This window comes from Triticum dicoccoides, chromosome 6A, assembly GCF_002162155.2.
Source record: "Triticum dicoccoides isolate Atlit2015 ecotype Zavitan chromosome 6A, WEW_v2.0, whole genome shotgun sequence".
Classification (NCBI taxonomy): domain Eukaryota; kingdom Viridiplantae; phylum Streptophyta; class Magnoliopsida; order Poales; family Poaceae; genus Triticum; species Triticum dicoccoides.
The window spans coordinates 23278479-23287757 of record NC_041390.1 but is presented as its reverse complement, the minus strand read 5'-3'; the positions used below and the strand labels follow the sequence as shown (position 1 = coordinate 23287757).

The 9279-nt window shown below is 39.8% G+C and overlaps 1 pseudogene; it reads left to right on the top strand.

Moving 5' to 3' along the window:
• LOC119315530 overlaps positions 1 to 4795 on the top strand; it is a 13516-nt pseudogene extending 8721 nt beyond the window's left edge.
• Positions 4796 to 9279: the final 4484 nt, after the last annotated feature.

Here is a 9279-nt window from a genome sequence, read left to right as displayed (position 1 = left end):
GGAAATGTCAAAAAAAAATAAGTTTCCCATGTGATATGTGGTCTAGTTGTTGGGAAAATTTACAAACATGAATTTTCGACTTTTTTGCAAAATCTCTCGAGAATTTGTAAAAATGGGCGTAACTTTTGCATACAAACTCAGATGAAAAAGTTTTTTATATGAAAAATCATCTACTCGAAAAGTTACATCCAAATTTAATTGGGGAAACCCCGTTAAACATTTTCAAAATCCTCAAAAACCTAACAGAAAAAAAGTTACGGGGCTTTTAAGATCTGGAGAAGCAAAAAAATTCAAAAAATTTCAAACTATGGTCAAACTGTGGTCAAACTAATTATTCTACAATATTAGTGTTACTAAATAATTATTTTAGTTATTTTGAATTTTGGTCAAATCTGGTCAAACTATGGTCAAACTGTGGTCAAAGAATGGTCAAAATAATTATTCAAGAAATATTAGTGTTACTAAATAATTATTGTTTTTTAAAACAATAGTTTCAAACTCAAACAGTGAAATGTGTCACTTCATGCTCAAGCAAAATTTCTGAGGGTTAATAGGATTGACATCTTACTATTGACAGGAAAACAACAAGTGTAGACTCGGAAGCGAAGGAGAATAGAACCCGAAAGTTAAGCATGCTCGGGCTAGAGTAGTGAGAGGGATGGGTGACTGGTCGGGAAGTTAGATGATTTGGAATGACGAGGGGTGATTAGAGGATAAATTGAGTAGTGATGAGGGGGTGGTGATTAGAGATTAGAGGTTAAAATTTGAAAATAAAAAAATTCAAAAAAAATTCAAAAAATAAATTTCAAAAAAATTCAGAAAATTTCCTTTAGTACCGGGACTAAAGGTGGGCCTCCAGGCAGCGGCCACGTGGAGGGCCTTTAGTCCCGGTTCTGGTTTGAATCGGGACTAAAGGGTGAGGGCATTAGTAACGACCCTTTAGTCCCGGTTCAAGAACCGGGACTAAAGGCCCTTATGAACCGGGACTAAAGGTCTTTTTTCTACTAGTGCATGCACTCAATCACAGGTAACTACCGATTTGTTTTCTTACTTTCTGTCTCGGCGGTTGCTGATATCATTCTGTATTATTATCAGACACAAATATCTATAGTTTATATGTAGCGAAACCCCAGCACAAGTCCTTAAATAGCAATTTTGTTACACATGCATGCTTCCACACCATAAAAATTGTCGTAGCAATTGGATTTTCTAGTTTGGTCGACTAACTTCTATCTGTTCTTGACATGAGAGTTTCTCTATCATGCAACATGCTTTAGTGCAATTTGAGTGGATTTTAAATCTCAGTGCATATAATTGTATATATTCAAATTTGTGTTAGGATTATTATTTTTTGTTTCTGTAGAAATTCCTTACATAGTTCAAATCTTAAGGATACATGCAAGGTATTGTCTAGTACAAGAGATTCACTAGTATTCCCATGGGTACATCTGTGAATGTTTTCTAAAGTTTTTGGAAAGCTCCTGAACACGAGCATGCACTCTTAGGTCTTTGATATTTACAAGATGCCGTTTTTGGAGTTAGTATCTCAAATGTATTTTGTGCTTTCTATGTACATAGATGTAGGGCAGCGGTCTTTTCTAGAAAATAGATAAATGTTTCTCTATATTGCAGCGTTTGGCTATGAAGCACATGGCAACTATCAAGAAGGAACGAGTGAGAAAGATCATCTTGGATACCAAATCTTCCTCCGATTTAGTTGTGAAGATGGAGCTTATTGACACACTGGAACCAATAGGTGTGGCCTATCACTACCGCGAAGATATCAATGAAATACTATGTGACATCCACGGTGATGGACAAGGCATTGGTGATGACCTCCATATGACAGCGATGCGGTTCTACTTGTTGAGGAAGCATGGGTACCACACCTCTCAGGGTATAATTACGGTCACGATTGTTAATGCCTACATACATATTTTTAAATCAATTATTAGATATATGATAGGTTTACTTGCTCACGCAGATGTGTTTCTGAAGTTCAGAGATGACCAAGGAAACTTTGCTAGCAATGATCTGGACTCGTTATTGGCATTGTATAATGCAGCATATCTTAGGGTTCGTGGGGAAGAAGTGCTTGATGACGCAGTTGTTTTCACCAAGAGCCGTCTACAATGTATGTTGGAACATCTAGACCCGCGGTTGGTAGAAGAGGTCCAGTGTACATTGGAAACACCCCATTTCAGGAGAGTCGAAAGAGTGGAAACGAGACGTTACATCCCGGTGTATGAGAAGAAGGCTACTCGAGATGAGCACATATTAGAATTTGCTAAGTTGGACTTCAACATTTTGCAAACTCTTTATTGCCATGAGTTGAAAGCTCTTACGATGTAAGAGAGTAAAAAAATATAATAGCTATTAAAATGTCAATAAGATTTTTGCTATTTAACTATTATGAAATGTGCTAATACATATTCAATTAATAATTAACAGTTGGTGGAAAGACTTTCAAGCACAGACAGATCTACAGTTTGCACGAGATAGAATGGTGGAGATTCATTTTTGGATGCTTGGAGTTGTCTATGAGCCGCAATATTCCTACTCACGTATAATGTTGACACAATTGGTCATATTTGTGTCATTATTTGATGACCTCTATGATAACTATAGCACCACTGAAGAAAGCAACATCTTTACCGCAGCCTTGGAAAGGTACATTCACCTTTGGTTTTTCTCATATAATATTTATCGATCTTGCACAACGAATGGAAAGCCTAACATTAAGTCACACAAATGGAATCCCTTGACAAAACGTTGTTAGCAAAAGCTTCCTACATGCAATTATTTCACAAACATGATCTATAGCTAGAATAATTAGAGCATATATATACAGTTCTATTTTATAATTAACTTCACATGTATCCCTTTTGTCAAAATTATATATAGATGCATGAAACAATATTATATACCAAACTCCAGTGACTTCTTTACTACCAGGTACGTGTGGTTAATTTACTAATATACTTCCACCACCCAGAAATACTTATCGCCGAAATGGATAAAAATGATTGTATCTAAAAATAAAATACATGTAGATACATCCATTTCTCCGACAAGTAATTGATCTAAATTCTTAAGACAATAGTGGTAGCATTCCTTCTGCATGGCGCATTAGGTTTCTGCTTGACTTGAGTTTAATAAATGATATCTGTTAATACTTCTTATAAGTCGCACAAGGTTAGTTAACAACACATTTTTTAAGCCCCAACATTTGCAAACACTTCTGATGTAGCCACCCATGTTCTTGTTTTCTTCAACGGGTTTCCACGTAAAAAAATAGCAGCCCAATTATGGATCTTTACATTCCATTTGCCTATGTTTTCAAACAATGGTCAACAATATTTTATTATACAATATCTTGAATTAATAAGGCATCTAGGAAACAATATACTGTCAGACGTGGCACAGATAACAAGGCGTCCTAGTTATCAATCTAATAACTATTTTCATGTGTGGGTCACAAAAAAGAGTTTCTCCAAATATACAAGTTATGTAGCCTTGCTTACAATAATATAAATATCTTCCATTGCAATTTATATGCAACACTATTTTGTTTGGTATCATATATTTTATCTATGTTTGCACTAAACACACACTTTCTGAACCATAGGTGGGATGAAGAAGCCGTGGAGCAATTCCCAGCATACTTGAAGGCATTATACATCAATATACTTAACACTACAAATGTTATTGATGAAGAGTTGAAGCATCAGAAAAACATGCATACTGGATTGGCAAAAAAAATTGTTAGTACTTCTCCAAACTGTAAAAAATTATTCCTAAAAACGAGCTATACAGAGAACTATATATAGTATTATATTTGCCCATTCAATGCTCAAGGTTTCAAACTTAGGTATTATATTTATTAATCATTCCTCGACTATGTATAAGTAATTTGAAGCAAATAATATGTAGCTCTAACGTCTTGAGATTTTGTGTCAGGAGATGGGGCAAATGCATCTATGTATTATATATGAGAGTCATGTTGTTGATGGTAAAATGTGAAATTCATGTGGAGGGGGGACAAGCAAATACAAATAGAAGAACTTCGTGAAAAAAATTGTAGCTCCTAACGCTAATGATTGCATAACATGCTTGATTGGTGGTTTTGGAATGGAAGTCGGTGGAGCCACGAGAATCTTCATTAACTCAAAAAATGTTGGATACCATGCTTCGAGTAAACTATGAGAAATCATCATTTTAGTTTTATCTTATATAATGCATCTAAAGCTACATATGAATTTTCTGTCCCTTCATGCATGTAGCGCACAATTCAACAAATTTTATTAATTTTAAGATGGTTTACTGTGTTAAACTATTGATTATATAGAAACATTGGTTTATGTTGGATTTATCTATGGATACAATTGTGTTTCAAAAGGAGAATATTTATGAGTACTGTGTCATTAGCCAATAGATCACAATGCAAAGGTAGTTTGCCACCAAACATTCTCCCCACATTTATACTTTATTTAACCTTAAAATTGTACCTTGTTTAGGTAATTGACATTGCCAAAAGCTATCACGCGGAGGTGAAATGGCGGGATGAGCACTACATACCAACTAGTGTTGAAGAGCATCTACAAATTAAATTTCAGTGCGCACCAGCGCTTGTATGCAAATAATAAGCCTTGTGTTCATCTCAATGGGTGATATAGCTACAAGCGAGGTTCTTGAGTGGGCTTCTACCTATCCAAAAATTATCGAATGTGTATGTATTGTCGGGCGTATTGGCAATGACATGGTGTCACATGAGGTACCAACTCTGTCCATTTAAAACTTTTCTGGCACATGTAAACCATATTTCTTTTATTTGTGGTTGTCCTAAATGAAATTAACTAGTAGTCACATAGTCCAACAAGTCTGAGTTAATTAATGTATCACTATCATCCATATCTTCTTTGAGATCTTGGTTAAAGGGCAGGGCATTCCTGCACTCTCATACACACACACACACACACACACACACGCACACACACACACACAGAGAGAGAGAGAGAGAGAGAGAGAGAGAGAGAGATTGGCCCACTTTTGAGGAACACTAGGACGAAAACCTTATAGAGGATTCAAGGATAACTGTGTAGCACCTAACTAAACTAGGAAACAGTACCACACAACAAATCAATCATATCAATGAAGCAACATGATTGTCCATTAGAAGCACTCGTGCTTCGTTGCCACGCAACCGACACAACTATACTCCAAGGGTTAGGGCTTCAACGAAGCTCTTCAATAGCACGCCCAAGTAGGGAAGCAAAGCCCATGGAGGCCATTTATTGGCACCAGACTTCCATCCAAATCCTAGCACACATCCACCTCACCAAAATCCTAGCACACATCCAACACACAGCAAGTAGCTACTAAGTCCGCCTCAAATCCAACTAAAATAGTCGATGCCTCAACAAAGACACCCACGAGTGTCATCATTGCCAAAATCGGACCTACCTGGAAAGATGGAGCTTTTGGGAGGGAATCTAGGACATGCTAGTTGGATCCATGTACCGACTATCGGCTCTGTCACGGCCACACTTATAGCTCCACGTCACCTCATCCCCACCCAACAAGGCTAGCTTGCCACCGACAACAACATCCACTGCCCTGTACCATTCCACTTCTAAAACCACCCTAAGTGTAGTGTCCAGAACAACACCAGATGTACATTGAAGCTTGAGTATTCACACATCCAAAATGGAACACGCCAAATATAGAGCACCAGATTCACACAACAAGTGGTGATTCAGCTGACCAAACGATCCCCCACCATGGTCGTCCGCCAGACACCCATCATGTGACCTGCTACCTGCCACGGTCTTGCCATCGAGAAACCTGACATGTCGGGACACACAAGCCGCTTCCGTACATTCGTCGGGAACCACGAAACTACACGTCTAGAGAAGGCGACTGGTCTTGCCCGGACAATGGATTTCATGTACAAGCGTGAAGATGCATACACCCTATCATTTAGTCTCAAAGAGACCTTAACTTCACTTTATGTGAATTTCATATGAACCATTTTATGTATTTTCTCGGAGAGAAAAAAAAGGCGGGACACTATATGTTCCCACATCACCAACTACCATGCTATATACTCCATTTTCCATGTTCTTAGGTAAAGTGAGGTGTACTACGTATTGTCTTTTTTTTTGTGGGACCTACATACTTTTGTAGCTACTGTGTAATTTTTCTCGTCTATATATCAATCCATGCATGTATTGTTCAGTTGCATCAATTTGCGATTTGCTTACAGTGTATCAAGCCATGCATGTATGGCTTTATTTGACACAAATCTACTATAATATATCGATAATTCAATCTGGAGCCCGGTCTCATCTACACCTAATGAATAGTAGAATAAAAATAAAGATTAAAAAAATCAAGAAAAAAATGAAATTTTTTGCATGCAAGATGCTTCAGTGCAGCAAGTAAGTGCAAAACTTCGTTGGCAAACAACATTCGAGGAGCTCGCACCAAAAAAGAAAAAATCGGCAATGAACAGTGCATTTTTCAAACTTTCTCACAGAGCCAGAATTTGTCTGTTTTGCCACGAGCTCCTTGAATATCCAAACTCCACAAAATTTTTGCACGGGCATCAGGCATTCGACCATCTTGCACCACAAAAGATCGGTATTTTTAAATTTTTCTTCTATTTTAAATGATTTTACAGTTAACACTGGGGAGCATCTGCACCTGGGTGCAGAAAGTGGAATTCTATTACTACTCAGAGAATATTATTTTAGTGGTGTTACCAAATTATCTCTGCTTTAGTACCCAAACTGCATATAGCAAAATTTTGAAATTTCATGGTTTTTGTTAGGATGAGAGGTATAATATGCCATTGGAGATCTCTGGGCATGGAGATCACCTCTCATGTAGAATTGTTTCACAAAAGTCCCCACGGTTTATGAACAGTTATGAAAAAAACATTTTTTCGTATTCACAAACGCGAATCATATCTTTGACCTCATTTACATACAGTTTTTTGGACCTGTGCATGTGATATGGCGCGTGTTACCAATGCGCTCTTTTTCATGTATAATGTTTTCCCAAACTCCATAGGGCTTAAAAGTAATTTGAAAAATGATCGTTTTTTAGCTGAAATATACCTTCTCTCTAATTTTCAAACAGTTTGCTAGAATGCAGCAATGATAGACCGTTGAAAAGCAATAGAAAATGCGGAACTTTTTGTATAGAACCTTTCCCAAAATTCCACATGGTTTAAATTCCAATATGAAAATGATATACGAATGCTATTAAAACTGCTAAACTTTTTTATGTTGAACTTTTTCTCAAATTCACAATCGTTTGAGTAATTTTGAATACAACAAGATCGGTCCTGCTGTTTTTTCGTCCAGAAACAGAATATTCGGATTGAGCTTTTGTGCGGGTTTGAACTGAGGTCTTTCCATAGTTCGAACTTCACTTTATTTTTTGGTGTTGCTTTTTTCTTGTAACTCATCAACCATTTGTTCAAATTGAGCAAATGATATACCATTGGAAAGCTGCTGAAAATGTGATTGATATTGTCTAGTATATTTAACTCAGCATAGAATTTGATATTGTCTCTTTATTTGATACATAGAATTTGATGCTATGCGGACCGTTAGGACATTAATATCTCTTGCATGCATGTGGTGTGAGAGAGTAGGTTGACCATGTGGTGTGAGGGAGTAGTATTTAACTCAGCATTGAATTTGATGTCCTAACGGTCCGCTGCTACTTTTTTTTAAGAGCATGTGGCCACTATCTCTGTGCTTCCACACAAATGTCATCCTCGGCATCCTCATGAAGGAAAGTCACGGAGGATGGACCATAGCTCAATGAATTTGCAGAAATGGGCCAAAGAGAAGCTTAATTTCATTTTTATTTTGAAAACCCAAGCATCACCCTTAAGGTCTCACACACCTTCAATTATTTCTCGTGTATGCCTCCCGCCCGAGCTCCACCGCCACCTAGACAACACGTTCGTGGAAAAAAAATCAGAGGAAGCACCTAGAACGCGACACATGATGCGCTGTCAAATGACACGCTCTCAGCCTACTCTAGGTGATCTTTGAGAAGGCTCCCAACGAACACTAGTTAATTAGTTGCTCTCGAGATCTTCCGTCCGTGTTGTCTTGGACTACAGGCTGGCGGCCAAAAACAAACATTGGGTCTGCCTAGCCGATCCAAGCGGGTGAAAAAGAAAAGAAAAAACATCGGAAGTTGGCTTAGAGCATCTATAGCCGGACTTTGCAAATTCGACCCCTCAAACACTCGCGGATGCGATTGGGCGCGTCTGCGGACAGTGATTGGTCACACCTCAAATTAGCCACTCGCTCATATTACAACCCTACATCCATATAAGCATGCAAAAGAAATCCTATGTGCTACATATTACGTATTACCTAGCTAATCTCCGTCGTCCTTCTCTTGCTCGACCTCGTCCATGTAGGCGAGCATCTCCGCCTCCTTCGTGGCCTGGTGCGCCGCCATCTCCTGTTGGCGTCTGACCCCCGTTGACACCGACCGAAGGGAATCGAGGATGGACTGCTGCTCGGCCTGCAGATTCGCGTCGCCGGCGTCCCCCACATCCTCCTCCTCCTCCGGCTCCTCCTCCTCCCCCTCATCCTCCTCCTCCTCGTCCTCCTCCACCTCCTCCTCCAACTCCTCCTCTGGATCCACTGCATCCGGAGGTAGCCCCGCGGTGATCCGGGCTTTGCGCCTAGCCCAGATCAGCTCAAGGAGCTCGAGCCGGCTCTCCAGCGTTAGAAATGGCTCGCTCCTCACCCCGCCGTGTGGGGGCATGGCTACTAGGCGGACGGGTGGAGTGGAAAGTGGCGGCGGCGGACAGGAGGAGGAAAAAATGGATGGATGGTAGGGATTTGGTGACGTCGGTCGACTTAAATAGCCGGGCTATGCACTATGCGGGCCGCCGGAGCTGCGCCACTGGTCTGACGAAGGAGACGAGCTTCAGACCGCCGGGTTTCAAGGCGTTTCCGCCTGGGACCCCTTCGCCAGTCCGATGTGGCGTGCGTGCTCAGACGTCCCCATATATGCCCCATATTTGGGCTGGATATGAGGGTTGCCGGTCAGCTCGGATGTTTGAGGCTTGTCTGAGACGTCCGTCTGGGTCAAAAAATCATAACCGGTCAGTGACTGGATGGCTGGCCCGGACATTTGAGAAGGGTTTAAGGTTTGAGTACTGTTCAAGCCCGGTGAGTGGACTAGTAGTAGTGGGCAAATTTGATAATTTGCCACCCCTTACCTCTCCCTTTCATAATT